The sequence below is a fragment of the Balaenoptera acutorostrata genome, chromosome X (genome assembly GCF_949987535.1).
Source record: "Balaenoptera acutorostrata chromosome X, mBalAcu1.1, whole genome shotgun sequence".
Classification (NCBI taxonomy): Eukaryota; Metazoa; Chordata; class Mammalia; order Artiodactyla; family Balaenopteridae; genus Balaenoptera; species Balaenoptera acutorostrata.
The window spans coordinates 35,217,526-35,244,999 of record NC_080085.1 but is presented as its reverse complement, the minus strand read 5'-3'; the positions used below and the strand labels follow the sequence as shown (position 1 = coordinate 35,244,999).

Sequence of the window (27,474 nt, the reverse complement as noted above, 5' to 3'; positions counted from 1 at the left end):
AGTGGAAGGGAGGGAGGGCTATTTTGGGACTTCGCAAATTGTTCCAGAGAGGCCACAGTTTTATATAAGCATTTCCAGGGAGGAGAGTCATGCAAAGACAAGAGAGAAATGGAGTTTGGTGGAGAGCTGTTTAGGGAAAGGTGGGGACGGTGCAGGCCCTCTGGATGCCACCTGATGAAAACCACCTTAAAAAGGATCTTAAGAAGCTCAGGTAATAAAGACACGGATTTCCCAAATGTGCCAGGTATTGCCTACCCCCGACCATTCTTCTCTTTTCCTTACTTCTTGTCTTAGTCTACTCAGGCTGCCATAGCAAAGTGCCACAGACCAGGTGGCTTAAACAAGCAACAATTTATTTTCTTACAGTTTGCCAAGTCCAAGGTCAAGATGGCGGCACCTTGGCAGGGCTGGTTTCATTTTGAGATCTCTCTCCATGACTTGTAGATGGTCACCTTCTCTCTGTGTCTTCACGTGGTCTTCCTTCTGTATGTTGTCTGTGTCCTAACGGCGTCTTCTTCTAAGGACACCAGTCAGATTGGATTAGGGCCAGCTCTAATGACCCCATTTATCTTAATCACTTCTTTAAAGACCCTATCTCCAAATACAGTCATACTCTGAAGCACTGGGAGTTAGGACTTTAACATATGAATTGTAGGAAGACACAATAAGCCCATAACATTCATAGAGCTCCGATTTTATGGATGATGGCAATGTACCCAGCTAAAAACATAGATTTGCCAGGCTCGATTGTAGCTACCGGTCAATGAAATGTTAAGCTGGAGTTCTTGGGTGCGATTTCTGGAAAGCTCTTTAGAAGGGAGGCCGAATCAGCTTGGGAGCCCCCTCCTGCCCTTTCTCTTTACCCTGCCTGAAATTCTGATGTGATGGCTGGAGGTCCAGTGGCCACCTTAAGAGCATGGGGTGATGGTAACCCCCTCAGAATGAAAAAGAAAAGGGCTGGGTCCTTGGTGGCTGTATGGAGTAGCCGTACCAGCCCTGGATGGCCCATCTCTGGACTGATATTACAGGAGAGAAAAAGAAATCCCTCTCTTTTTTAAGCCACCAGTTTTCAGGCCTGTGTTACTGCAGTTGAACATAATATCTAATTGTCAGGGCAATAAGTACTTTCATTTTCCAGTCCTAGAAACGTGTTCCCTGCAGCTTGACAGGGCAATCTGTAAGGTGGGGCCTGGCTGGAGGAGAAGCAGGTTGGGGAAACCGTGTCTCCGCCACTGATGGAAAAGAGACAGAGAGCGACGCTCCACGCGGATGACTCCGTAGCTGAGAAATTGGCAGGCGGCGTTAGGCCCTCTGAGGATCTCGAAACAGACGGTGTTTGAAGTGGGGTGGGGATGCCATCCTGCGTCTTCTGAGAAGCACCTGAGGATAAAAGCTCTGGAAGCTGAGGTGTCTGTAAAAGTGACATGCCGAGAATCACTGAATGGCTGTGAAGGCTCCTCAGGTCCTTTATGTTCCCTCTGCGTAGAGCAGGAGGCCCCTCCGCTTAGGCAGACGTTGTCCTACTCTCGAGGGGTCAGTGTGAGTGGCGTTCGTCTGGTGGGGTGTCACCGCTGGGGAGGGAGGGCTGTCGCTGCACGGAGCACGTGGGCAAGGCTTTCGGCGGCATCTTCTCCCTGGGCATGCACTCAACATACCAAATGAACCTGAAGCTGGGATTCGTACATGACAGCAGGGAGATAAGCAGGGAAGAAAAGGCACATGAGGGGGATGATGAATATTCTATTTGTGACATTTTTCCTGTATTCAGTCAAATAGAAGAAAGTGTTCAAATAACGAGCAGTCACTTTGGTGGCTAGTGTGGCAGTTCCTTGGTAACGCGGCACTTAACTCGCTCCCTTCTGAGGAGGGGCGGCCTTTCGTGGGGTGCTGGGGGCAGGTGGGGCGGGGGCGTAGGAGTGGGAACAAGGTAGAGATTCTGGGAGAACGTTCCACGCCCAAGTCTGCCCCTGACTTTTGCTGGAGGGGTTCCCTGGGCCTCTTTCGCTCTGATCTTCCTCCCATGGAAGGAATGGAAAGGAAGCTCTTCTGCGGTGGGTGGGAGGAACCAGATGGGGCCCTGGTGTGTGAGGGGGATATGAGTCCTAGGGATGGATACAGGGGTGCCCAGTCCTGGGCCTGACCCCTGGCCCTGACCCCTGGTCTGTTCCTGCTTTGCCACAAAGGCACACACGCCAGCTGTGAGTGGTTTTGGGCAGGGGGGTCTGTCTTAGCTTGGATGAAGGAGTTGATTCGTGATGGGGGTAGGTATGAGAGAGAAGGAAAGGAAGTCGACACGGAATGTGGTACAACGAGCAGATGAGCGTTGGGGGCCATCGGGGCTCAGCCCCACTGAGGACCTCTAAGAGACAACGTAAAGCTTGCTCACGGGGTGAAGGGCATGAGCCACCAATTCCGTCCAGCAGCAGGAGTGCCAACACTGCAGCCCTTCAATTTCCCTAGCACGCAGCCCAAGCGTGCTCCCGTGCACGGGAAAAGCCCTCGGGCAGAGCTGCAGGCGTCTTCAGTAAAACACTGGTGGTGTGGGATCAGTCAGGGCCAAGGGGTACGGATGGGGTGCTGGGAGTGACTGCTACTGTGCTTGGGCAGTGTGTTGCCTGGGTGTGCGTACAGGTCTGGGCCAAGTAAATGTTATCACATACACCAGTTTGTTTCCAGATCCATCCCTGCCTTTTCTACCCTGCTCTGTCTCAAGGGGAACTGCATTTCCCTGCTCCTTTGCTTTCTGACTTCCTGGTATGTTTGGCCAACAGGAGACACTGATGGAAGTCCCAGGGCAGGAAGAGGGAAGACACCAGGGTATTTCTCCCCACATCCCTGCAGCAGCTGGGTCTCTGCCACAGCTTCAGTTTCTTTCATAGATTGTGGCTGCAACTTTTGCCAGGCGGCCCCAGCTTCGAAAGCTGTATTTCTACCACCCTCTCCTTTTGACTTTCTAGCTGGAAATGTGGTTGCATGGTTGGGCTTGCCCTTTTGCACCTCTGTCATTGCCATGAGAAAGCATTTTCCCCTGTAGCTGCCCCTCGTCCTGGGACCCAGAGTCAGACTTGACCCCAATCTGTGATGAGGAGCCACACCCGGGCAAACTAGCAGCCAGAAGCAGAGCTGCCCAGTCGAGCCCAGCTGAGATTAGCTGACCTAAAGATGTAAAAGCAAGCATAAATGAGTGTGGTTTTAAACTACTAAGCTTGAGGTGATTTGTTACGCAGCAAACGCTGACTGATAACACCACCCATTCTCAGCTTCCTTTATAACAAGCACTACTGTATTGTCAGGGAAAGCTGAAGCATGAGAGAATCATCCAGGGTAGCTAGAGAGTTCAGGGAACATGAGATAACATTTTGTTGAGGAGCCATTATGTGCCAGGCACTGTGCAAGCGACTTTGTGTGTGTTTATGTGTTCTTCAATTCTCGTGAAAACTTTCTGAGATGTATACTGTTTGCAGCGTTTTACAGTGAGGAGGATGAGGTTGAGCGCCATTCATTCTCATCACCTCTCACCTGCTTGTCACACAGATGCCCATTCGTTCTTTGGTCCAGGTCTCTGGCCACGCCCATTTTTCGTGGCCACGCCCCGGAACCACCCGCCATCCCTCACCCTCTGTGGGTGGATACTCAGCAAACATGGCTCCGTTAAGTCTCTCCCTGAGAGCTGCCAGATCAAAACTGCTTCCCAGGGATTCAGCCATTTCTGGGAACCTTTGAGTGAATTTATTTCACCAGGATGTGTTCATCATCTCTCTCTTTTAGGACATTTCCTACAAGGATGAGATTAGGTCCGTTGAATGCTAATCACATCCAGTGATGTCTGCATGACACCAAGACTGTAGCTTTGTTTGATGCTTCAAATTTATTGGTAACTCAAATTAATTCACTTGGCAAATAATTACTGCTCTCCCACTTGGAGGCAGGCACCATGTGAGGAGCTGGGAAGGCAAAGATGCATAAGTCACAATCTAACTGAAATTTGAATTTTAAGGATATCATTTTTCATTTGGTATGGCTACCTAAAATATTCGTATGGTTTTTAGTTCCCTCTGAAGAAGTAAGACCAAGTGGCATTTTGGGGCCACCCATGTCTCTTTTGGGAATGATAACCCAAAGGGAAAGTCTGCTGCAGACAGAAGATGGGCGTTTTCTCTCTCTCTGCTCCCATGCATGGTCCTCTGAGTAATCAGTAATGGTTGGATGCCTTTCCTGAAAATTCTGCTTAACCTGTAATAAGAATAGTTTGTTGTTTGTTTTCTCTGTTGGTTTTCAAATAGAAGATGAGGAAAGTTCTGTGATGGGCAAGTCTATCTTTATTCCAGGTAACCCTCCCAGGCCATCAGCAAGTTCTGTAGTTCGGGGCTGGGGAGGGGTTATGGGAATCTTCTGACTCTGAAATCAACAGCCCGTTGCCACTGTGGATTAATACCCTCTGAAGCAGCATTCTGCAAATTGCAGCCTACCAAACGCCTCCTCCAAGTCATGAGGGGAGGGCTTGGAAAAGTACAGATGCCTTGGCCATACCCCAGATTTACTGAATCCGAATCTGGGGGGCTGGAATCATAAGAGCTGCATTTTTAATGTGTCCCCAATCCCCCCACCCCCGCCCCAGTGAATCTCAAGCACACTAAACTTTGAGGTCATACTCTCCTGCTTCATTGCAGCTTGAATCTCACCCTAATATTGTCCACCTAGTGTTCTGATTCTTGGGGGGAAAAATCTAGAATTTTCTCTTTAAGATCTAAAAGCACACGTTATGAAAGGGGAGGGATACTGTTGTAGTTATCTGTTGCTGCTGAACAAACCATCCCAAAGCTTAGTGGCATTAAACAACAGTTTATTATTATCGCTCATGATTCTGTGGTGGTTTTTGCCTGGGGTCCCTCACAAGGTTGCATTTAGAATGCAGGTGGGGCTGGAGTCATCTGAAGGCTCGACTGCACTGGACCTTCAAGGTGGCTTCTGCACTCACGTGTCTGGTGCCCCAGTACTCTTGCACATGACGTCTCTCTCTAGCAGAGTAGCCTGGACTTCTTTCCCGGTGGCTCAGGGCTCTAAGAGGCAGGAAGTGGAAACCTCCGGTTCTGTTAAAGGTAAAGTGTACAACCAACAAAACTCATGTCTACGGAATTCTACTGGTCAAAGCAGTCACAGGTCACCTAGATTCAGGAGGTGAAGGAATAGACTCAACCCCTCAGTGGGGAATGGAATGGACATGGCTGGTTCCACTCCATAATTTGTGGAGCTGAGCGCAAAATAAAAATGTAGGGCCCCTTGTTCGAAAAACCAGGAAAAAGTGCTGTTACAGATACTTAAATATAAAGCTTTTCTCCTTTCTCTCAGGGTCTTTCTCTTGATCTGTCATGGTGTTTTAAAGTTTTCTATTTAATGTAGTTCTAAGTAAAGAAAAATTAAAAATTGAAATTATTAACATGAATTTACCATTTATCTATATCTTGTGCAATGTCAGTTTTACATGCAAATGTAAGAGCATTGAACTCACGCAGAATCGGTGAAATTACACAATTTGTGTTTCGAAGCTTGTACACCCATATGTATTTCGTTCTTAGCAGAACAGAGGAAACGCTGCACAAAACGAACTCGACTGTTTTACTTGACTTGATATGCGTGCATTTTGCCAGCACTCTACATTCTGCTCACTGATAAACAAGGAAGGGGAAGGAGTGAAAGAAAAGGAAATCCAAGGTGCCTTGTCTTTCCCTTTTCTTCTACGTACATCACCATTTTCAGTGTGAGCGGTTGGCTAACACGGAAGTAATGCAAGAAGGAATATGATAGGGCTCCTTGGTCGTTTGTGTTTCTTCAAACGCCAGTACTTTCTTTCTGCATCTGGAGCAAATACTGTTTCAAATGGAAAGCATGGCCTCTTAGGGCTGTCAGCTCCCCCACTTACTCAGCTGTAGACATCACATACTCACTTTGCATTTGCCTTGAGTCTCACTGAACTCCCATGCCTTGTGGGTTCACCAGAATTCTGTGCTCATGGGGCATCATGAACCCCAAGGCTAACAGGGCAATAAGAAATGGTGGACACACTTCTTGTATGTATTTCCTCTCGTCACGTGATGTTCCATCGGCCCATCAGACTTCACTGACAAAACACAATTTCAAACATAAAATTATTAAGATTGCTCGTCCATGAAGTTGGCCGTGGGTGTATATATACACAGCGGTATGCTGGTAAATGTTGAATAACCAGATATCTGGGGAAAGAAAAGCCCTGATTGATAGTATTTACCACCATGGCTGATTTCAAGCTATCAACATGATGTCACTTAACACAGAGTTGGGAGGAAATGCCCACTATCAGCTCTGGAGAGTTGGTATGAGCTGCTTCCAGAACAGAGGGGAAGGCATTGATGATGGAAGCCATATTTGGAGACAAGCTAGCACATATACAGTGACCCTAAAAAAATAAAGATAGAGAGATACATATACATACCTGTGTGTATAGAAAGAAAAAAGACTGAAAGGATATATACTAAAATGTTAACAGTGATTATTTCTTGGTCATAGGATTAGAGGTGATAATAATATAATAGTTATTTTTGCTTATCTGTAGTATCCACATTTTCTAAGATAGATAGGCATTACCTTTGTAATAAAAACATCCACAAAATGTCTCCAAAAAGTTAGTACAATCTTTAAAGCATAGGTTTAAAGGAGTGCAACTCTGTAATAGTTGCTACACGCCATGAATAATTTACAAATTAAATTGATTTTAAAGCACAGCTAAAATAAATTTGATAAGATGGGCCACAGTTATGTTCTTTCTTATCATTCACATTTGTACACTTTATAGTCAATGAGGAGTGACAGCCATTATTTAGAATTCCAGCAAAGAGCAACCATAACTCTTTGTCACCTACTCAGCATCTAAACAATGGCCTGACTGCTCACCTGCCTGGCCTGGGCCGGAGGGAAGGGAACCGGAGTCCACGCTAAAGAACCAAGTTTATGACCGCTGAGCCAGAAGGGAGGAGAGGATGGTCTCTTCGCAAAACTGACGAGAACAGTAAGGAGGGCTGAAATATGTCAGCGAGACCTAAGAGGAGGGGAGAATGAAGGGGGATATCAGCACGTACCAAAATCTCACACCGAGGCCGTGAAATTGAGTTTCATAAAGATGAGGAGATAGGGAAACATTTCAGGCCAGGAGCTGGGGAAGGAGAAACAAAGCAACGAGGGATGGAGGAAAAGAATTCAAATGACAAATCCCAGAGAGCCCCTGGGGAGTAACGGCCTGTAATGAGCCTGCGTCCTACGTCCATGTGAATGTTGGATGAGCACAGGACCGGCCAAAGATATTCCTAATTATCTTGGGGGGTGAATGGCGAGCTGCAGCATTGTAGTAAAATGAACTGTGGTCACAAGGAACCTAGCTGGATCCTGCTAAGAGGTTCCTTTCTGCAAAGGAGAGTCCTGGGAGGAAGCCCGCCAGCGGGGGAGGGGCACGCCTCTGGTCTGTTGGAAGGGAGGAGAATTGAGCATCTGTTTGGCGCATTCGGTGCAACATCAGGGACTCTACCGGCTTCTCAAACTCTAGTGTGCCCATGAATCACCCGGGGAGCTGGTTAAAATGCAGATTCCGATTCAGCAGGGCTGGGGTGGGGCCGGAGAATTTGTATTTGTAAAAGGTTCGCAGGTGATGCTGATGCAGCCGCCGGTGCGTGGACCACAGTTAGCAGCTGGGTCACAATGGCTGGATAGGACAGTCCCCTCCTCTGTGCTCAGGTTCTAATGAACTGGCAGAGCATCCTGCCCAGTGCTGTTGGCTTTTGCAGACTGCCTGGCCGGGCATCGGTCGGGAGGAAGGAGCCAGGACAATTTCCCCACATCCCTTCTTCCTGTTTGGGTATTCAGTATCTCTCCCGCCTCCCTCGGTCTTTCCTTCTCCGCACAGCCTTCCTCTTTGCAACAGCCTCGTCATTACTGCAGGAGATTTATTTTTAGAGTCAAGGCCACAGAGTTGCAGATTCGGCAAGGCCTAAAACAAATCGACAAACGGAAAGTGTTTGTCTTTGAAGCGGTGTGAATGAGGGGCCCGCTAGCCCAGCCTGTCGAGAAGCTCTTATCTCTGCTTGTTTCCCGAGTCACCCACGTGGGCTGCCTCTTCCCCCCTCCCAGATCAGAAAGGAGGTGGAAACACAAGAAGCAACTGAAATCTCCTAATCGTTCCCCTTGAGATCTTGCCCAATCCCCCGTTTAGCCAGCCACCCCGACAGAGGTGGCGGCTTGCAGAAAAGGGGCAGCACGAAATAAGACAGAGTTCGGCCATGTCTGAGCCCCAAATCCCGAGTGAAGGGATCAGGGTCAAAAAATAACATTCATAAAAATAAGTAAATACGAGGTGGAAATGATGGAGGTCGTGAGAATTGTCTTTCATTTTCCTCGAGCTCCTAAGTGGGGCCTCAGTGAAGGACATGGAAAAAACAGCCTCGCTGCGTGACAACTGTCTCAGAGCCCTTCCAAGCCCCGCCCTTGGGGACAGAACAGCGACTCGGCTGACTCTTGTTCACCCTCCCAGAGGCCTCACCAGTAAATTTCGTCTTGATTCCCTCCTCTGGGTTCAGGGGCCAGGTCCCCCCAGCTCCATTGCTGTGCTCACCTTAGGTGGTAATTACTTGACAGTCAGTTCTTAGAAACCAGCTCAAGACCACCTTTCCCAGGTCCTCCAGTGTGCTAGGCACTGCGCCACATGCATCCTGATAATAGAAGAAAAGAGTCCTAAGCTAGCATTTATTGAAGGCTATCATGCATAATGTACAGTGCTGAGTGTTTTTATGTGAATTTAATTAGCTCCCTGAATTCTCACAGCAGTGCTCTCAGGTAAGTATTACACCCATTTTACAGAGGAGGAAACAGAGGCCCAGGTGGGGTTAGAATGGATTCCTTCTAATTTTTGGCACTCCTGATTGTGTGAGCTTTGGACTCGGGGTACAGAGGTATTCCCCTCACCCACACACACAGTTTCCCAGCTCAAGATTCTGAGTTCCTGGTTTTCGGATTGCCTCTTTTTGGGGGCCTGGCCTGAGAATCCCAGAGGTCAGTGACTGCGTAGGTCAGAGGTTTATGGGGAATTGGCAAGGTATGTGGGAGGGGGTGGGAAGCAGTTTTAAAGGCTTTACTTTTTAGAGTAAAATGTAATTACACTAGCTATCTATTTGACATTTGGTAGTGTATATAAGTCCATGCCACTCTCTCACTTCGTCCCAGCTTACCCTTTCCCCTCCCCGTGTCCTCAAGTCCATTCTCTACGTCTGCTTCTTTATTTCTGGATGTGGACCATTTTTAAAGTCTTTATTGAATTTGTTACAATATTGCTTCTGGCCGCGAGGCATGTGGGATCTTAGCTCCCCGAGGAAGGATCAAACCCGCACCCCCTGCACTGGAAGGTAATGTCTTAACCACTGGAACTCAAGTCCATTCTCTACGTCTGCATCTTTATTCCTGTCCTGTCCCTAGGTTTTTCAGAACCTTGGACCAACCCCCCACCCCGCCCCCCACACCACGTCCAATTTCCTCTGCTTTGTATGAAGAGGTAACTACTCCTAAAATCAGATCATGAAGGAGGTAGAGGTGCCCAGGTCTGTTCATTTAACCACTATTTCCTGAGTGCCTGCTATGTGCTCAGGAAAGCACATCCCGGTCCTCAGGATTCGTCCACTGAATGGGAAGCCGGGCAACAAACAAGTAAATGAATGAATGTCTCATGTAACTTACATGGAAAGGAGTCACATTGGGTAAGGAGAGGGTGGGGGCGGGCTATTGTAGGCAAGCTGGTCAGGGAAGGGATTTGGAGTAGAGACCAAGACAAGGTGAGGCAGACGGGGAGCAGGGGGGAGCAGTTGGCTGGTGGGAGAAGCAGGTGTCTAGAGGCAGGACCAGGCTTGTAGGGTTCAGGAAACAGGCCAGCACAGCCTAAACAGGGGCTGCCAAGTGTCGGGGCAGGGAGAGCTGGGGCCTGATTGGTAGGCAGGACCAGATCAGGAGGGTCTTGCGGGCCATGGTGAGGAGTTGGGATGCTTTTCTTGAGTAGTAGGTCAAGATGGCCTTTGGTGGCCATCACTTAGCTAGAGAGTGGGTAAAAAGTGTCCATTCCAGCCCCTCCTCAGGTTCTCAAGCCTAAGGTCTGCACGACTGGGGGAAAGCATAACGAGTCACACTGGTGATTCCCAAGTGGAGGGTCCTGGACCACACTTTGAGAAGCTGGGCTCTGAGCTCTGATCCCTGGTGGAGTAGTCACTGCTAGTGCCCTGCCCATTGCTTCCCAAGTCTTTTCTCTTGAGGGCTGTGATTGGCTGCCTGCAGTGGGAGTTAACCCATCCCCTCAACCAATGACCATCAAGGAGTTGATGGATGGGTACTTTGCTTCCTTGCCCCTTGGTGGGCCAATTCAGAGGTGTGTTCCACATGGTCTCCAGTGATTTTGAGTCCCAGTTGCCCACAGTGGGAACTAGCTCATAAACTCTCCCAGTATTGCCTTTCCTCCTCTCTCCATCTCACTTCCTCATTTCCCTGCTGATGCTCCCTGGGCTCACCTCCCAAATAAACCACTGACACCCAAATCTTTGTCTCCAGGTCTGCTTTTGGGGGAAGCCAAATTAAGACATCTGGTCAGGACTTCCCTGGTGGTGCAGTGGTTAAGAATCCGCCTGCCAGTGCAGGGGACACAGGTTTGAGCCCTGGTCCGGGAAGATCCCACATGCCGCAGAGCAACTAAGCCTGTGCATCATGACTACTGAGCCTGCGCTCTAGAGCCCGTGAGCCACAGCTACTGAGCCTGCGTGCCACAACTACTGAAGTCCACGTGCCTAGAGCCCGTGCTCCGCAACAAGAGAAGCCACCGCAATGAGAAACCCGCACACTGCCACGAAGAGTAGACCCTGCTCACTGCAACTAGAGAAAGCCCGTGCACAGCAATGAAGACCCAAAGCAGCCAAAAATAAATAAATAAATAAATTTATAAACAAAACAAAACAAAAACTTATTTAAAGAAAAACAACATAGGCAGAACACTCTATGACATAAATCACAGCAAGATCCTTTTTGACCCACCTCCTAGAGAAACGAAAATAAAAACAAAAACAAACAAATGGGACCTAATGAAACTTAAAAGCTTTTGCAAAGCAAAGGAAACCATAAACAAGACGGAAAGACAACCCTCAGAATGGGAGAAAATATTTGCAAATGAAGCAACTGACAAAGGATTAATCTCCAAAATTTACAAGCAGCACATGCAGCTCAATATCAAAAAAACAAACAACCCAATACAAAAATGGGCAGGAGACCTAAAGAGACATTTCTCCAAAGAAGGTATACAGATTGCCAACAAACACGTGAAAGGATGCTCAACATCACTAATCATTAGAGAAATGCAAATCAAAAGTACAATGAGGTATCACCTCACACCAGTCAGAATGGCCATCATCAAAAAATCTACAAACAATAAATGCTGGAGAGGGTGTGGAGAAAAGGGAACCCTCTTGCACTGCTGGTGGGAATGTAAATGGATACAGCCACTATGGAGAACAGTATGGAGGTTCCTTAAAAAACTAAAAATAGAACTACCATACCACCCAGCAATCCCACTACTGGGCATATACCCTGAGAAAACCATAATTCAAACAGAGTCATGGACCACAATGTTCATTGCAGCTCTATTTACAATAGCCAGGACATGGAAGCAACCTAAGTGTCCATCGACAGATGAATGGATAAAGAAGATGTGGCACATATATACAATGGAATGTTAATCAGACATAAAAAGAAACAAAATTGAGTTACTTGTAGTGAGGTGGATGGACCTAGAGTCTGTCCTACAGAGTGAAGTAAGTCAGAAAGAGAAAAACAAATACCGTATGTTAACACATATATATGGAATCTAAAAAAAAAAAAATTGTTCTGAAGAACCTAGGGACAGGACAGGAATAAAGACGCAGACGTAGAGAATGGACTTGAGGACACGGGGAGGGGCAAGGGTAATCTGGGACAAAGTGAGAGAGTGGCATGGACATATATACACTACCAAATGTAAATCCGATAGCTGGTGGGGAGCAGCCGCATAGCACAGGGAGATCAGCTCCGTGCTTTGTGACCACCTAGAGGGGTGGGATGGGGAGGGTGGGAGGGAGGGAGATGCAAGAGGGAGGAGATATGGGGATATATGTATATGTATAGCTGATTCACTTTGTTATAAAGCAGAAACTAACACACCATTGTAAAGCAATTATACTCCAATAAAGATGTTAAAAAAAAAAGACATCTGGTCTATGTGATAAGCAGGAAGCCCCCATTTAATAGTCTCTCTCTCACAAGTGATGGCACAAACCAGTTGTCCAGATATCTTGTAGGTAGAATGTGGGGGCCATTAGCTGGGGAAAAGGACAAAATAGCAGTTGGGAGGGCCGCAGGCCAGCACTATCACATCCCATACAAGGACCACAGTGGACCTCAGGAACATGGGCACAAAGAAGAGAGAAAACAGTTTGCGTAGAAAATTGAACATAACGTCAGCTCCATGAGAACCGGGATGTGGTCTGTTTGCTTCACTGCAATAAAGCCTGGTCTGGCATCTAATAGGTGCTCAATAGTATTTGTTGAATGAATAGATGAAGCAAAGAAAAAGTAAAAAACCACGGGGTCCCATAGAATGGGAAGCTATTGATGATCATTACTCTCTCGTCCAGCCCCTCCTGAATCTCCTCAGTCAACTTTCTTTTGGACTCTGTGAGGTATCCAGCATCCTTTTGGTCATCGCCATCCAATATTTTCCTGCCCCACTTAAGCTAGTGTCACGTGCAACCCAAAGAACTTTACTAGGACAGTAGTATAACATTAATGACCATGGCCATGCCAACACTGTTCCCACCGTATCCATTTCTTCATCTTCCTGAGTCCACAGCTAGACTACATTTCCCAGGCTTCCTTGCAGTTAGGTTGGGACCATGTGACTGAGTTCTAGCCTATGGAAAGTAGGCAGAAGTAGTATATCTGAACCATAAAAATCTGTCACTCAGGAGCCTCCATTTTCTCATCTTGTTCTACCTTGACCTTGGAAGCCACATACTGAAGTTCGTAGTGCTGTTTTCCACAAGATGAAGGGATCCTGGATCCCTGAATCACCATGTGCAAGGCCGTCCCTGGAACGCCTGATTGGAATGTGATGTGAACAAGAAATAAGCCTTTCACGCATTCTGTTAAGCCACAGAGATTTGGGGGATGTTCGTTACAGCTCCTTGCCTGTCTCCACTAACTGAAAGACCTTGTAGCTCAGGCGTGACTGTTGACTGAAAGGCAGTGGGGAAGATTCCCTGGGCAAAGGAGCAGCTACACACCAGAAGCATCCTGAAAGCATTGTCTGTGATGCTGATGGAAAATAGGAGGGATCCACCCTTTACCCCACACTTCTAGAACTCCTCAAGGGGTCTCTGAAAATAAAAACAAACAAGAATTCTGCACAGAACCTTCGGTCGTGCCAGGTACAGAGGATCTACTGGGAACAGAGCCCCCTGGAGCAGCAGTAGCCCCAATTCCCCTGACTTCATCAAATGGTGATTTTGTACGGGGATGAATTTGCAATTTGTTTCCCTGACCTGAGACAGATGGTTACGATGCCAAAATCTTACATTATTTATGAGGCTGTGCAACATTGGGGAAAGGACTGGCCGGGTGGTTTCAGGTCTGTGTCACAAGGGCAGGTCATGCTGCCTCTCCCAGCCTGTGTCCTGGTTTGTAAAGCGAAGGGTGGGGTGGGGAGGGGCGGGATGTGTGGAACAGACAATTTTTGGAGATGTCTTCCAGGACAAATAGCTGAGAATTCAACATCTGCATGCCCAAAGGAAGGAGAATAGATGCATTTTGAAAATGAAAGGAAAACAGCAAGGTGAGCCTGAGGACTGGGGATGTAGCCTGCGCTCCGTGATTGAAATCTCCAGGCTGTCTTTCTCCCCCACGCTGAGGCTGAGAAACAGGCAACCAGACGCAGCAGTAAGATATCCACGAAGCCGGCCTTTCAGGCTCCTGGGGAACAGCACGGCAGAAGGGCAGGGTTGCTATAGGAGAAAGAAGGCTGGAGCCAAACACGGAGCTGCCGTGTCTGTGACCCAGACTGGCCATCGCTGTGGAAGGCCAAACCGGGGAGGCCTGGCACAGGGCCAGAGCTGTCACCGTCTGGGCATCTGAGCCCAGGGAGCCCCCGAGGTCAGCTGTCTCCCCAGAGTGGAGAGCGGCCAATTTGCACTATCTCAGCTGCCAGTTGCCGCCAAGTCACAGCAAAGTATTCAAGGTACCAAAGACAGCCCATGTTGCCCACATCCGCTCCTGTGACTGAAGCCGAGGCTGGGAGGGGCCCTGGCACACAGGACTTGCAGGCAGCCAACTTTGGCAGGGGGGTTTTAACCTTTTGTGGACCATGCACCCCTTTGGCATCTGGTGAAGTCTGTGCGCTTCTTCTCAGAATAATGGATTTAAATGCATCGTATAGGATTACCGAGGAAACCAATTCTATTGAAACGCAGTTATCCAAATATTTAAAAACAAGTTTGTGAGGGAGTCATATATGTGCTTCTTTATTAATGCATTCAACAACAAGATTTAGTGGCAGATCTAATAACTACTCTCATTTCACCCTAGTGAGGAGTGTAAGCGATCTTTAAAGATATCTGCAACAGCTCTGATGTGCTGTAAAGATAGCTGTGGCTTCTACTGGTGACAGTCACAGGGACTGCTGATGCTACTATGGTTTCTTGCCTACGTTCATGATGGAAGGAAGTGCTCGATTTCAGTTAGAGGTTAGTAAAACTGAAGATGTAATTTTTTTTCCCATCCGAGTTCACGGACCCTTGAATGTTACGCACAGACCCCTTTGCCTGGTATGGAATGGCTGCTAGGGGACGGGAGTGCTCTGGGGACACAGAAAGGGCTCTGGAGCAGTTCTTTTCTCATCTGTAGGCAGGGCAGGTAGGACTAGATCGGGGTTGGCTAATCGGTGCGAAGTGCTGCCTCCCCGCTCCCCTGCCCGTGGTAAGCCTCGCTAATTGATCGAGGCTCGGCTCCCCACAGAGCCCAGAGATGGGCAGCCTGCTTCCCAGCCCAGCGCTTCAGGCAGCCATCGCTAAACGATCGGAGCTGGCACCAAAATGAAACCGATTTGCCATTCCAGGGCTGGAAGCTCTCTAAGGCCCATTTCTGCCCTGACATGATATGATTACCCATGATTAAAATATGGTCCCTGCCCTCAAGGAACTTCTGAACCAGTGAGCATCTTAAAGGTCGGTGGGGAGCGAGGAGGGGAGGACATCCCTACACAGTTCCTCACCAGGCATTCAGTCATTTCACAGTCAGGGCATCGATTTTACTTTTCGACTTGTAATTTCCACCTCCTGGATTCCATTATCACTCGCTCAATACCCGATGACTTGCCATTTCTCTGGCCACCACTCTGAGACTCATGCATTGCTGAGCATAAGCTGAAGACATTGCCTAAAACACATTACTACCTGGAAGTAATGATTGGGTTTTACACAGCCAAGACCTTGATGCTTCCGTACATAAGCAATCATTCCACCTTCCTCTTTCCCAGTCACGTGGACTCCCCGGAGGGAACCCAGAATTAACCCGCTGTGCTCAAGCCCCAGACCCGGGACACCCCAGCCTCTCTCATCCACGCTCCTTCCCTTCATGTATGAAATACCCTGCAGCTGGGAGCTGCTGCTCCCGCCTTATGTTTTAGATATGCTGCCATTAACAGATTTTTTGGAAAACACTCAAATCTGTCCAACCATAGCTGCTGGAAGCATTTCTTTATTAACCCGATGGGGAGGTATAACGTAGTGGCAAAAGTTTTAAGCCAGTGGTTCTCCAAGTGTGGACCCCAGCTCTGAAGCGTCAGCATTGGCTGGAAGCTTGTTAGAAAAGTGAATTCTCTTCGGGATACTGATTTCATTTCCTTTGGATGACTGTGGTGATTATTTCACAATGTATACATAGCCTGTGCTCTAGAGCCCACGAGCCACAACTACTGAGCCCGTGTGCCACAACTACTGAAGCCCGCACACCTAGAGCCCATGCTCCGCAACAAGAGAAGCCACCACAATGAGAAGCCCGCGCACCGCAACCAAGAGTAGCCCCTGCTCGATGCAACTAGAAAAAGCCCGAGTGCAGCAACGAAGACCCAATGCAGCCAAAAATAAATAAAAAACAAAACAAAACAAAACAAAACATCAAGTGTGACTCCTGAAATATGTACACTTTTTTATTTGACAATTATACCTCAAATAAAGATGGGCGTGGGGAGAAAAAAGAAGCAAAGCTAATTCTTGTCCACAGGAGAGACCCACTACTCAGAATCTCTGGGGGTGGGGCCAGCCCCTGAGGCCCCCAGGGAATTCTAATGTGCTAAAGATGGAGAACCCTTGGATTGAGGTCCATTGCCATCACCTTTTTTGGCCTCAGTTGATTCCTCTGTAAAATGGGAGCAACAACACTCACCTCCCTCACCTCATGAGAGGAATGACTCAAACAGTGAGTGTGAGAACCGTTTGCAAAGCCAAGGCAAGGCCAACTATTATTATTGTTAGGCACTTTGTTGCAGGATTTTGGGGGTGATGGGGGAGAGTTAGGGGAGATTTCACTTTAAGCTGAGAGACTTGAACTCCACCCCGGTTGGAGGAATGCGGGGATCGTTGTTTTCCACAGCTGGGATACTCTGGGGCTCAGCCCCAAGGGCTTGCCTGGCTGAGGCCATGTCACTACTCCCCATTGACTGGCTCTCTGGGGACTTGACTTCCCCACCTGAAAGTCACAGGCATTTGAATCCCCCTCAGATCTTTCTCCAGTGACTCTGGTTCACACAGTTTCTAATTCAGGTCAATTAAAATTCCTGGGTCTGAGCTGCCTGGTGGGGAGGGAGATGACAGGGCAGCAGCTTTGGCAGTGGAGACCAAGTGACAAAACAAGCCGGGCTGTTTGCAGCCGCGGCCACCCCCTTAGGGTGAAAAAACACAGACAAATGACAGGCTCTGGTCAGGTAAGCCAGCAGATGGGATGAGCTTACTGCCCCAGTTTAGCGGGCCAGGTGGTCTGTCAACCTCAGATCAAACCAAACAGAAGGCAGGAGAAAGAAAAGCTGGCAGAGAAGTCCTGTGGGCCCAGCGGGCTGTCCTCCCTGGCTCCCTGCTGAACCCGGCTGGGACCTGTCGGTGGCCTGCTCTTTGGGCAGGACCAGAAGGAATACCAGTCTCATCCTTCTACTTTACTTGCCATGGGAGATCTGAGGCCCTGGAGATCCAAAACTTTACTTAGATAAACTTAGATATACTTAGGGTACCATTTAATTTTCTCAACAACCCTATGAAGGGGGGGGGTACCATTATTATCCCCATTTTACAGATGAAGAAGTTGAGGCACAGAGAATTAAGTAACTGGCCCACTTGACAGAGCTAGGATTCAAACCCAGCAGCCTGGCTCCACAGCCCAAGCTCTAAACTGTGAAGCTAAACAATCCCCCCTCCCCAGAAGGACCTTGCAGACAGGAAGAAACCAATGTCATCTAACCTGTCAGAGGGATTTTGCAATTTCTTAGGCGCTGGAACATTTTCCTCTGAAGGATCTCATCTTGAAACCATGTTCTGCCCCCAGGGAAGGACTTTTTAAGTTTGGATGTGACAGAGGGAATCAGAAAATAGAAAGTAAAAGTTAACTACACAGATAATCAAAGATGCTTAACAGAAAGACAAAAAACTCAAACCACATTCCAATCAGCTTATGAAGAAAAAGCAGACTGAGGACAAAAAATATGGTTGATATAGTTATTTTAGGAAAGAGCTCATCCGAATTGATGTGGAAATATTAAGAAATGAGCAGAATACCAGATAACTTTTTAGTTATCTGTGTATAAGTATTGGTATAGCAATACTTAAGAGGTCAGAAGGGTAAAACTGCATACATATGTAGCTTGTGGTGGTTTAAAAAGGGGCAGCGACAAGAACTTCTGTTCTCTTTGTCCAAGTGATCTGATTCCTGGGAATTTATTCAAAAGAAGGAAAAAAATTACAGTAAGTCCCCTACATATGAACAAGTCCCATTCCGAGAGTGGGTTCGTAAGTCCAATTTGTTCCTAAGTCCAACAAAGGTAGCCTAGGTACCCAACTAACACAATCCACTATATAGTACTGTACTGTAATAGGTTTGTAATACTTTTCACACAGATAATGTGTACATAAAAAACAAACACAAAAAATATAGAAAACATTATAAATCTTACAGTATAGTATCTTGAAAAGTACAGTAGTACCAGTACAACAGCTGGCATACAGGGGCTGGCATGCACGTTCACATCTTTGAAAGTTCGCAACTTGAAGGTTCGTATGTAGGGGACTTACTGTAGATAAATTAGCTGATATATGCCCCTCCTCTTCTGTCTGTGGGCTGCCAACGGAAGCCACTCCTCCTAGCCACTGCACTGTCCCCACATTCTAGGCCCTGGAAGTCATCTAATGACTCTGATGTCTGACCAAGGGATGGAGGCCCAGGGCATTCTGGAGTCCCCAGTCCTATTGGCCTCAGCCTACTTTTGTGTTTTGGTTTAATTCCAAGGTAATTATTACTGGGAATGTTTGATATCTTAAAAAAATATATGGGCCAATGAGCACCTGAAAAGATGCTCAACATCATTAGTCATTAGAGAAATGCAAATCAAAACCATGATGAGACACCACTTCACATCCATAGGATGGCTATAATATTTTTTTTTAAATGGAAAATAACAAGTGTTGATGAGGATGTGGAGAAATTGGAGCACTCCTACATTGCTGGTGGGAATGTAAAAGGTATAGCCACCGCAGAAAAGAGTTTGGCAGTTCCTTAAAAAGTTAAACACAGAGTTACCATATGACCAGCAATTTCACTCTTAGGCATACACCCAAAGGAGTTCAAAATGTAGGTCCACACAGAAAACTGTACACGAATGTTCTTAGCAACACTATTCATAATAGCCAAAAAGTGGAAACAGCCCCAATGTCCATCAACTGATGAATGGATAAACAAAATGTGGTCTCTCCACATAGTGAAATAGCTTTCCACCATAAAAAGGAATAAAGGACTGACACATGCTACCACATGGATGAACCTTGAGGACATTGTGCTAAGTGAAATAAGCCAGTCACAAAAGGCCACATAGTGTATGATTTCGTTTATATGAAATGCCTAGAATAGGCAAATCTACAGAGACAGAAAGGAGGTTAGGGGTTGCCAGGGGTGGAGGAGGAGAGAATAGGGAAAGGCTGCTGAATGGGTACAGAATTTCTTTTGGGGTGATAAAATATTCTAGAATTAGATAGTGGTGATGGTTGCACACCATTGTAAATATACTTAAAGCCACTGAAATGCGCACTCTACAATAGTGAATTTTTATGGTATGTGAATTTTACCTTAACAAGACAAAATATGACCTACCACTTCTTTTGTGGACCAGGTACTGTGGTAGGAAGACCACCCTGTTACTTCTAACTCTTAGACCAAGCCTTTGGGCATTGAGGCAGGTATTAATATCCTCATTTTATACGCACTGAGGCGTCCAGCAACCTGTCCCGGGCCCAAGGTCACACGGTGGTAAATTTGCGAACTGGATCCACTTTGGGAATCTGCACCCAAAGTGTGGGACCCTTCTGAGAGGGTCCCCACCTACTTAGTCTGTGTGGCATCGGGGATTCTCAGGAGTGCCCCCATTCTGAAGCTGGCACAGAAGCCCAACCCCTTTCTAGTGGCACACACACTGATACATGCGTGTGTACCTGTGCGTATGTGTGCGTGGGGTGGCTGTTTCTACCCCATCTCCCACCATCCCCTCCGCTCCAACTCCCTACAGGCTGACTTCCTCACAGAGCAGCTGGAGGGCCTTGAATATTCTGGTCTCAGGTGCCAGGAGGGGCAGCTAGTGCAGGGAACCCAGTAAGACCCTGGATTCACAGAGAACTGTGGTCAACTTCTGCAGCAGACGGTCTTGGTGCCAGGCCCAAAGTCCCTTGGCATTCATCAGTCCAGAACATTCTCAAAGGGCATGAGATCCCCACCTGAGGGCTTTGAGGCAATGCCCCTGGGAGCATCTCCCAGGCACTGATACATGGGAACGAGAGGACGAAGACTCCAGCTTTGCCATTGCCCAAGTGGGGTGGCGCTGAGGCATCTTATACAGGGTCTCTCAGAGAAGCCCAGTGGGTTGACTACCAACGTCTCATTCTGGGAACTGGCTTGACAACACCTTCCTTACTGCCCACTTCCCTTCTCTGCCTCACTTCCCCTCTCCCAAATCAATCACTTGGCCCCAAATCCTTGTCTCAGGTCCGGAAGAGCCCAGCCTAAGACATTTTCCCTTGGTTACTCTTGCTGTATGTCCTTGGGCAAGTCTCTCAGTCTCCTAGAGCTTTTCAGGGGTGAAGAGGCCGACCCAGGGGGACGAGCTCAATTACGTCTGGATTATTCATCTGACCAGGGAAGACCTAGAGGGAGGATTAACTATGATCAATTCTACTCCTATACCTCTGAGGGGTTCAAGATAAGCCAGATCACAACAGCAGGGGGGAATTTGCCAACCTAAATCTGACCACTCGGGGGCTGTAATCTAGAAAATGTAGCTGGAGGCTATGTGTCCCTTCCACCCCTCGCCCAGCCCCCAGGACAACTTCTTGGTCAGCCCAGGAGGTTGGGGAGGGATCTGAGTGGGAGTGGGTATCAAGAGTGCCTGGAGGGACAGAGCCCCTGACCACCCAAAAGACAGTGACTTTGGGTTGGCCTTGCTTGAACTACCCCTGGCCTGCCCAGAATGTTCCAGAGCAAGACTGACAGGTCTGGGGGCTTCAGCTGGACCTCCAGTGTGACAGATGGCCTCCCTTGGCTGGGCTGGGACTAAGCTGGCCTTGGGGCCGGGGCGCCTCTCGTCCCCCTCCCCCCGCCCCCCTTCTTTGTCTCCAGGCCTACTGCAGGCCTGGCTGTAAGCATGTTCGCTTTCGGTCCTATGTGCTTGTCCCTCGTCTGTACAGCCGACTGACCTTCTCAGAGGGTGTGTGTGTGTGTGTGTGTGTGTGTGTGTGTGTGTGTGTGGTGGGTAGTGGGGGTGTGTGGGCTTGTCTGTAAATGAGAAAGAAGCAAATGAAATACCTCGGGAGGGTGGGTCCCTGTTCCGTGCATTGAGGCCGCCAGCCTGGCACCTGGAAGAGCAGGGCTGCCTGGGGAGGGGAGGGGGAAGGGTGTGTCTGAGTCTGTGACCTTGGCCTCTAGGCCTCTGGGTGACTCTCCTGGGTGTCTGGCTGGTCTTGGCCGGCTCTGTAGCTGTTGAGGCTGCCTGGGCTGCCCGAGGCCGCTTTCTGCCTCTGCCACATTCTTTTTCGCAGACAAACAGATTCCTTTGCTCCCTGGAACAGCCGAGCGGGAGGAGCAGCTGTGAAAATAAACACACGGCAGCTGATTGGAGGGCTGCGGGCTGTTTGCTGGGGTCTGCCTGGGTCCAGAACTCCCCAGCCCCGGTGGGTGCCCTGGCCTGAACCCAGGCAGGGGAGGGTGGGCCTGTCCCTTTGCTGCCTGGGAGTAGGCCAGCCCTTCTCCCTGGGTTTTCCTCACAGAGACAGTCGTCAGGAGGCTCTTGGCAGGCCTGGTCCTCTCTCCAAGCCCCCTGACTGGCTGTGACCGTCTCCAGCCAAACCCAGAGAGAAAATATTTAGAGAAGGGCCTTTCCTAAGCAGAGCCGGCCCTTGGGTCATTGGGAGTAGCCCCGGGCCTCTGTCCTGAGACACCCTGGGGTGCCTTGAGTGGGCAAAGCAGGCCACGTGGATACTCCCTGAGTCTGTGGGCTGGGAGGACAGCTAGTTATATCTCTGATTCTATTCCACGGTGAGTGACGAGCCATATGCCTATTGGAACTGGGAAACCTTTCCTCAGAGGTAAGGAAACAGATGCAGACAGTGGTGGTGGCCCAGAGCTGGTCAGAACATTCTCTCTTCGCCCCTTCATGGTGTGGAGCGTACACGGTATGGGGCTGCCAGCCACAGCGTCAGGGCCGCAGCTAACAGCTCTTCGCTTTGCAATCAGCGTGTACCTTCGCCTCCCGTGCAGCCCTCCCAGAGCCCGGCCGTGTGGTAAGCGGGAGGCTTGCCCAGCCCGGAGCCCGAGCACATCAGCTGCAGATGATCAGCCAGGAGTCCCTCAGCAGTGCCTGGGCCTCCCCATATGGAACAAAACCCTCCAGGGCTAGGTTTGGAATTGTCTATACATTTAATCAACCAGTGTTATTAGTCTGCTCTGCTCAGGCTGCCATAACAAGGACCACAGACTGAGTGGCTTAAACCACAGAAATGTACTGCCTCCCAGTTCTGGAGGCTGGAAGTCCAAGATCAAAGTCCCAGCAGGGTTGGTTTCTTCTGAGGCCTCTCTCCGTGGCTTGCAGACGGCCGTCTCCTCCCTGTGTCTTCAAGTGGTCTTCCCTGTATGTGTGCCTGTGTCAATAGACTCCAGTCAGATTGGATTGGGGCCCACCCTTGTGACCTCATTTTACCTGGGTCACCTCGGTAAAGGCCTTATCTCAAATACAGTCACATTCTGAAGTCCTGGGAGGTGGGGAGGGCAGGACATCAATGTATGCTTTTTTCTTTTGCAGGGGGAACAATTCAGCCCTTAACAACCAGACTGCCACTGACCTCTCTGAAAAAGAGAGGGGCCACCTCCCCTGGTAAATTCCGCTCTGTTTGCTCAACTCTCTGGGCCACGTGCACGAGGCCCAGGGCCACAAATGCAGCCTAACACGAGGCTGGAATGTCAGAGCCAGAAGGCCTCAAAGGCCACCTGAGCCACAGGTGCACATTCCTTATCTGGCAGGTGAGGGGTCGGGCCTGGAGAGAGGATCTGTTCAGTGGCCCCCAGCCCAGCCCGGATGAGAGGGAACTTGTGTCTCCCAATGGCCAGGCCAGGGTCCACTCCCTGCACTGCACCACTTCTCCCCACTGATCTCTTCTTCCCACTCTGGCCTGTGGGTCTGTTTCCCACCCTGCTTCCTGCCTCTCCTGCAGCTTCTCCAGTCGGGCTCCCCCAGCCTCCCACCTAGCAGGTGCTACTCCCACTGCTTTTCCTCCGAGGAAAAGTCGGGGGAGCAGAGACCTGTCTTTCTGGGGGGGGGTGGCTTCCCCTTCCACGGCAGTGGAAGTGGTACCGAAAACTTGGCCTCTGTGCACCAGTGCTGAATCGAATCTCGGAGACAGAGTTTTGGGTGGAGTAGAAAAGAATAGCTTTATTGCTTTGCCAGGCAAAGGGGGACACAGCGGTCTTGTGCCTCTCAAAACTGTGTCCCAACCCGGCGGGATTTGATGAGGAGTTTTATAGCAATGGTTCAAGGGCAGGTTTGCTGATAAGGATCAGGGTGTGTGTAGGGCCTGCACTCCTTTAATCTGGCCTCAGGTGGCCTCCTGATGAGCTTCTTGAGGTTATCCAGAATGAAGAATGCTAACATCTTCCATTTGTTGGGGGTTTTAGTTCTGTAAAGAGCTCAAAGATATTGTTATGTATATCCCTAGACGGGGAACCAGGACCCTGCCCCAAGGCTGCACTATTGTTTCTTTCTTTCTTTTTTTTTTAAAATTTATTTATTTTTGGCTTCGTTGGGTCTTCGTTGCTGTTTTTCTCTAGTTGCGGCGAGCGGGGGGCCACTCCTCACCGCGGTGCACAGGCTTCTCACTGCAGTGGCCTCTCCCGCTGCGGAGCACGGGCTCCAGGCGCGCAGGCTCAGTAGCTGTGGCACACGGGCTCAGTAGTTGTGGCTCGTGGGCTCTAGAGTGCAGGCTCAGTAGCCGTAGTGCACGGGCCCAGTTGCTCCGCAGCATGTGGGATCCTCCTGGACCAGGGCTCGAACCCGTGTCCCCTGCATCGGCAGGCGGATTCTCAATGACTATGCCACCACGGAAGCCCCTGCACTATTATTTCTTGACTGCTTCTCCCTTGTCTCTGCATCCCGTCCCTTCCCTGATTAGCAACTGTTAGGATCTGCCCTTTGGGACTCAGGGAAGGTCATGGAGGCTGGAGTCTCTTCCCTACAAACAAGAAATGGGGGGGGGGGGTGGACACTGAAAGGCTTCTGTGTCCAGGAGCCCCACAGGGTCCTGCTCGGTTTCAGAAGGGGCAGGATGGAGCCCAGGCCCAGCCTTGTGACCCCACTCTTTCGCAGCACGGGCCCAGGGACAGCTACGTCTTGCTCTCCCATCTCCCAGGCCTTGAGGGTGATGAGGGTCGGGTTCTCTGAGAAACCGACTCTGAGATGGAGTTTAGCACGCAAGGTGTTTACTAAGGAGGGCCCTTGGGATCCACACCTGAGGAAGGGAGAGGAATGAAGCAGGAGTGGGTGAGGGCAGAGAGAAGAACTGAGCTGAGATCTGGACCAACAACAGCTTGGCCGAGCCCATAGAGAGCTCTGGAGCTTGATGGCCCATCAGAGTGGTCCCCAGGTGACACCCTGCAGCCATCTGTCAGTGGGTGTGGGCTGCCCCGGGAGGGGGCTACCTCAACGTGGCAGCTCTCAGCAGCTGAGGCAGACCCTGCCCAGAAGGGGCTGGAGCTGAGGGCTGGGAAGTGTGTCAGGACACCCGCCACAGGGGATGATGATGACGTCGTCACCCTAAGCTTGTGAGTGCTTTGAAAGCAGGACCTCGATGACCTGTCTCCCCAGTCCCCCTCCCCTCCCGCCCAAGTTACCTGGCACCCAGGAGGTGCTCACTAATTCCCTGCGGGATGGTGGAGGCATCTGACTCCCCAGCCGCAGGCCTCCCTAGGAAGTGTGCTCCATTTCCAAGTTGCCAAGAGACTGGTCCTTTTGTAGGTTCTTGGGTCTAATGAGAGGGACGCCTCCATTTCCCATGAAGCAGCAATATTTTCATGTGGCTTTTCAGTGAGTCTCAGGTTTCCAGAGCATCAGGGGATGGCTGTGACTGCTCGCCCAGGAAGCTATTGTTCAGCTTTGGTCAAATTAGACTGTGTCTGAATCCACAGGGAAGAAATTGGGTGGAAGTCAGGCATTGTCCGGAGAGACTGTTCCTGTAGTTCCTGTTTTGTGTCAAGAGGGAAGTCATGACCAGACAGCAAGAGGAATGCACAGAGGCTGACCCCTCTGCTTTGGGAGGATGGTGGGAAGATGGGGCCTGGAGCTGGGGTAGCAATCTGGGGGAGTTCTAGTCACCCACTCTGGAATCTGGCCGGCGAGAGGTACATTTGAGAAGTGAGGGGGGCATGTTTGCCCCTGGTTGGATTGGGGGCTCTGGGAGGGCAGTTTGGAGGTTGCACCCCACACTCATCTGGTGGACTCCACGTTAAAGAAAACTCAGAGAGTGGCACGGTGTGGTGAGCCGAGCTGCCCTTGGTTCCTGGGGGCCGACCCAGCAGTTCTCTCAGTGGAAGGTAGCTGTGTTGAGGGCCAGTGGCCTTAGCCAGAGTCCAGGTGGGGGACATCACAGAGTTTTCAAGGTTTCACGGTACCAGTGAGAGGTGAGGGAAGGCAGAGCTGGCTGGAATGATGGGGCTGTGACTTCGCCCAGGGAATAGAACTTGGGGTTCTCCAGGCTCAGACTTCAGTCAGAGAGGCAGGGCTGTCCGCGCCTCAGCAATCACCATTCCAGAAGCAGCCAAGATCAGCCACTCCACTGCAGAGACCTGGAAGCTTTGTGGGGTGGGGGCAGGGAACGTGGGAGGGAGTGTCCTAGGACCTGATTCCTCCCCCTGCATGAGCCTCCTACGCCCTCCAGAAGCTATTCAAAGTGTGGTCTCAGGACCAGTATCCTCAGCGTCACCTGGGAGCTTGGTAGGAATGCCGAGTCTCAGGTCCCAGCCCAGACCTGCTGAATCAGCATCTGCCTTTTAACAATCTCCCCAGGGCATTTGTGTGAGAAGTGCAGGGTAGAAACCTGAGAGAGCCCCGGCATTTGCTTGAAAGGACCATTTACACAATTGCACTGCACTCCGTCTCCTGGCTCCAGCTGAAATCTCGTCACCCCGTCCTGTCCAGTGATGCCGAGAAGGATTGGATGGGATATGGACAAAGAAAAAAAACTGGCATCTTTCTTCACTCATCTGACCATAGTGTGAGTTGATTTGTGGGTCTGCTATGTGTAAGGGAAGGCGGCGGCTCAGAAGGGGAAGCCATGCAGCCAGTTAATGGCGGAGATGGCATGAGAACCCACACGCTTTGACCTTGACTTTTCACCGCCGACCCTCAAAGTGGGCCACTACCACAGGCCAGTGCCCGTCCACAAACTGGAACCTGTCCACCGCGAACTGAGTACAGAAATTGGGGGTGAGCATTTAGAAAGTTTGATAGCAGCTTGACCCACTCTGTTTATGTTTGTTAAAGCGAACAATAAAAGCCGGGGCTTGTATTTTATAACTTGTATTTCCTTTTCATTTCATTTTTTTCTAGCAAACCATTTTTATTGTACTTTACAAATGTATCCATCCGTGGCGGATTGAAATTAATTAACAAGCACACAAACCCAAACAAGACGGGTCCTACATCCGTAGATAGTTTGAGAAACCCTGCTTGACGCAATGCCATTTCAAGTCAAAGGGAGAGATTCTGGAAAACAGAAAATCATCATAAGCTTGCCCCAGCCTGGGCAAAACTTGTGAGCGCTGCAGCCTGGGGGGGTAGGCTAACTTGGAAGGTGACGGTCATTGTAGCTCTGTGTCCCCAAGTTTCCCAGAGGCCTGGCTACCATAGGGAAGTGGAGGTGTTGGGGGCAGGTATTAGTGGGAGCCTTAAGTTAAGTCATTCCATCTCCCTGTGTCCCAGTTTCCTCACCTGCTACTGGGTCACCTGCAAGGGGACCAGTGGAGCCGTCCTCCCCCGATGCTGTTGCCACCTGCCCTGAAGAAGCAGCAGATGTTCACCAGCCTCCCGATCTGACGGATGACACTGCCTTGGGCAGAAATGTCCCGGCATCAGTAGCACTCTCCTCTTCCCGCCGAACCTGGCGCGTTCTCGTCTGGCAGAGGGACAAGCGCTTTCTTTTTATGAGCCTGCAAACCTCCAGCCTCCCAGCCGGCACGGCGCCAGGGGCTGGGCCTGACACACAGGCCAACATCACCATCCAGACCCACGGCCCAGCTGCTCCCAGTTCTGGAGCGTCTGAGTCACCCCGCCTCGGCCGTGTCCATGAAAGACTTTACAAGGATAAAGGAACAGGCTCTCCTAGGGGCCTGCTGATTACAATCTATCACCGCGTCCACACTTGGGCCTCCTTTCCCTGCAGGCCATGGATGCCGCCAAACCAGCAAAGAGGGTTATGGGTGTCAGAATGTGAACTGCTAAACCGGGGAAGGAGGCCCAGCAAATGTGGGATGTGTGAGCCTCTCTCGTCCTTCCTGACAGGGTTGTCTGTTTCCGTGCACGGTAAAGGAGGGCGGCAGGCACCGGCACATTTG

At 49.7% G+C, this 27,474-nt stretch overlaps 1 long non-coding RNA gene across 1 annotated transcript; it reads right to left on the bottom strand.

Annotated features, from left to right (window-relative positions):
• Positions 1–4,923: 4,923 nt before the first annotated feature.
• On the bottom strand, positions 4,924–27,003 carry LOC130706514 (uncharacterized). The gene is made up of 6 exons (XR_009006743.1): positions 26,852–27,003; positions 21,184–21,463; positions 8,636–8,732; positions 6,928–7,072; positions 5,946–6,118; positions 4,924–5,090 (listed from the first exon to the last, which is right to left on the bottom strand). It is a non-coding gene; the product is annotated as an uncharacterized LOC130706514 (long non-coding RNA).
• Positions 27,004–27,474: the final 471 nt, after the last annotated feature.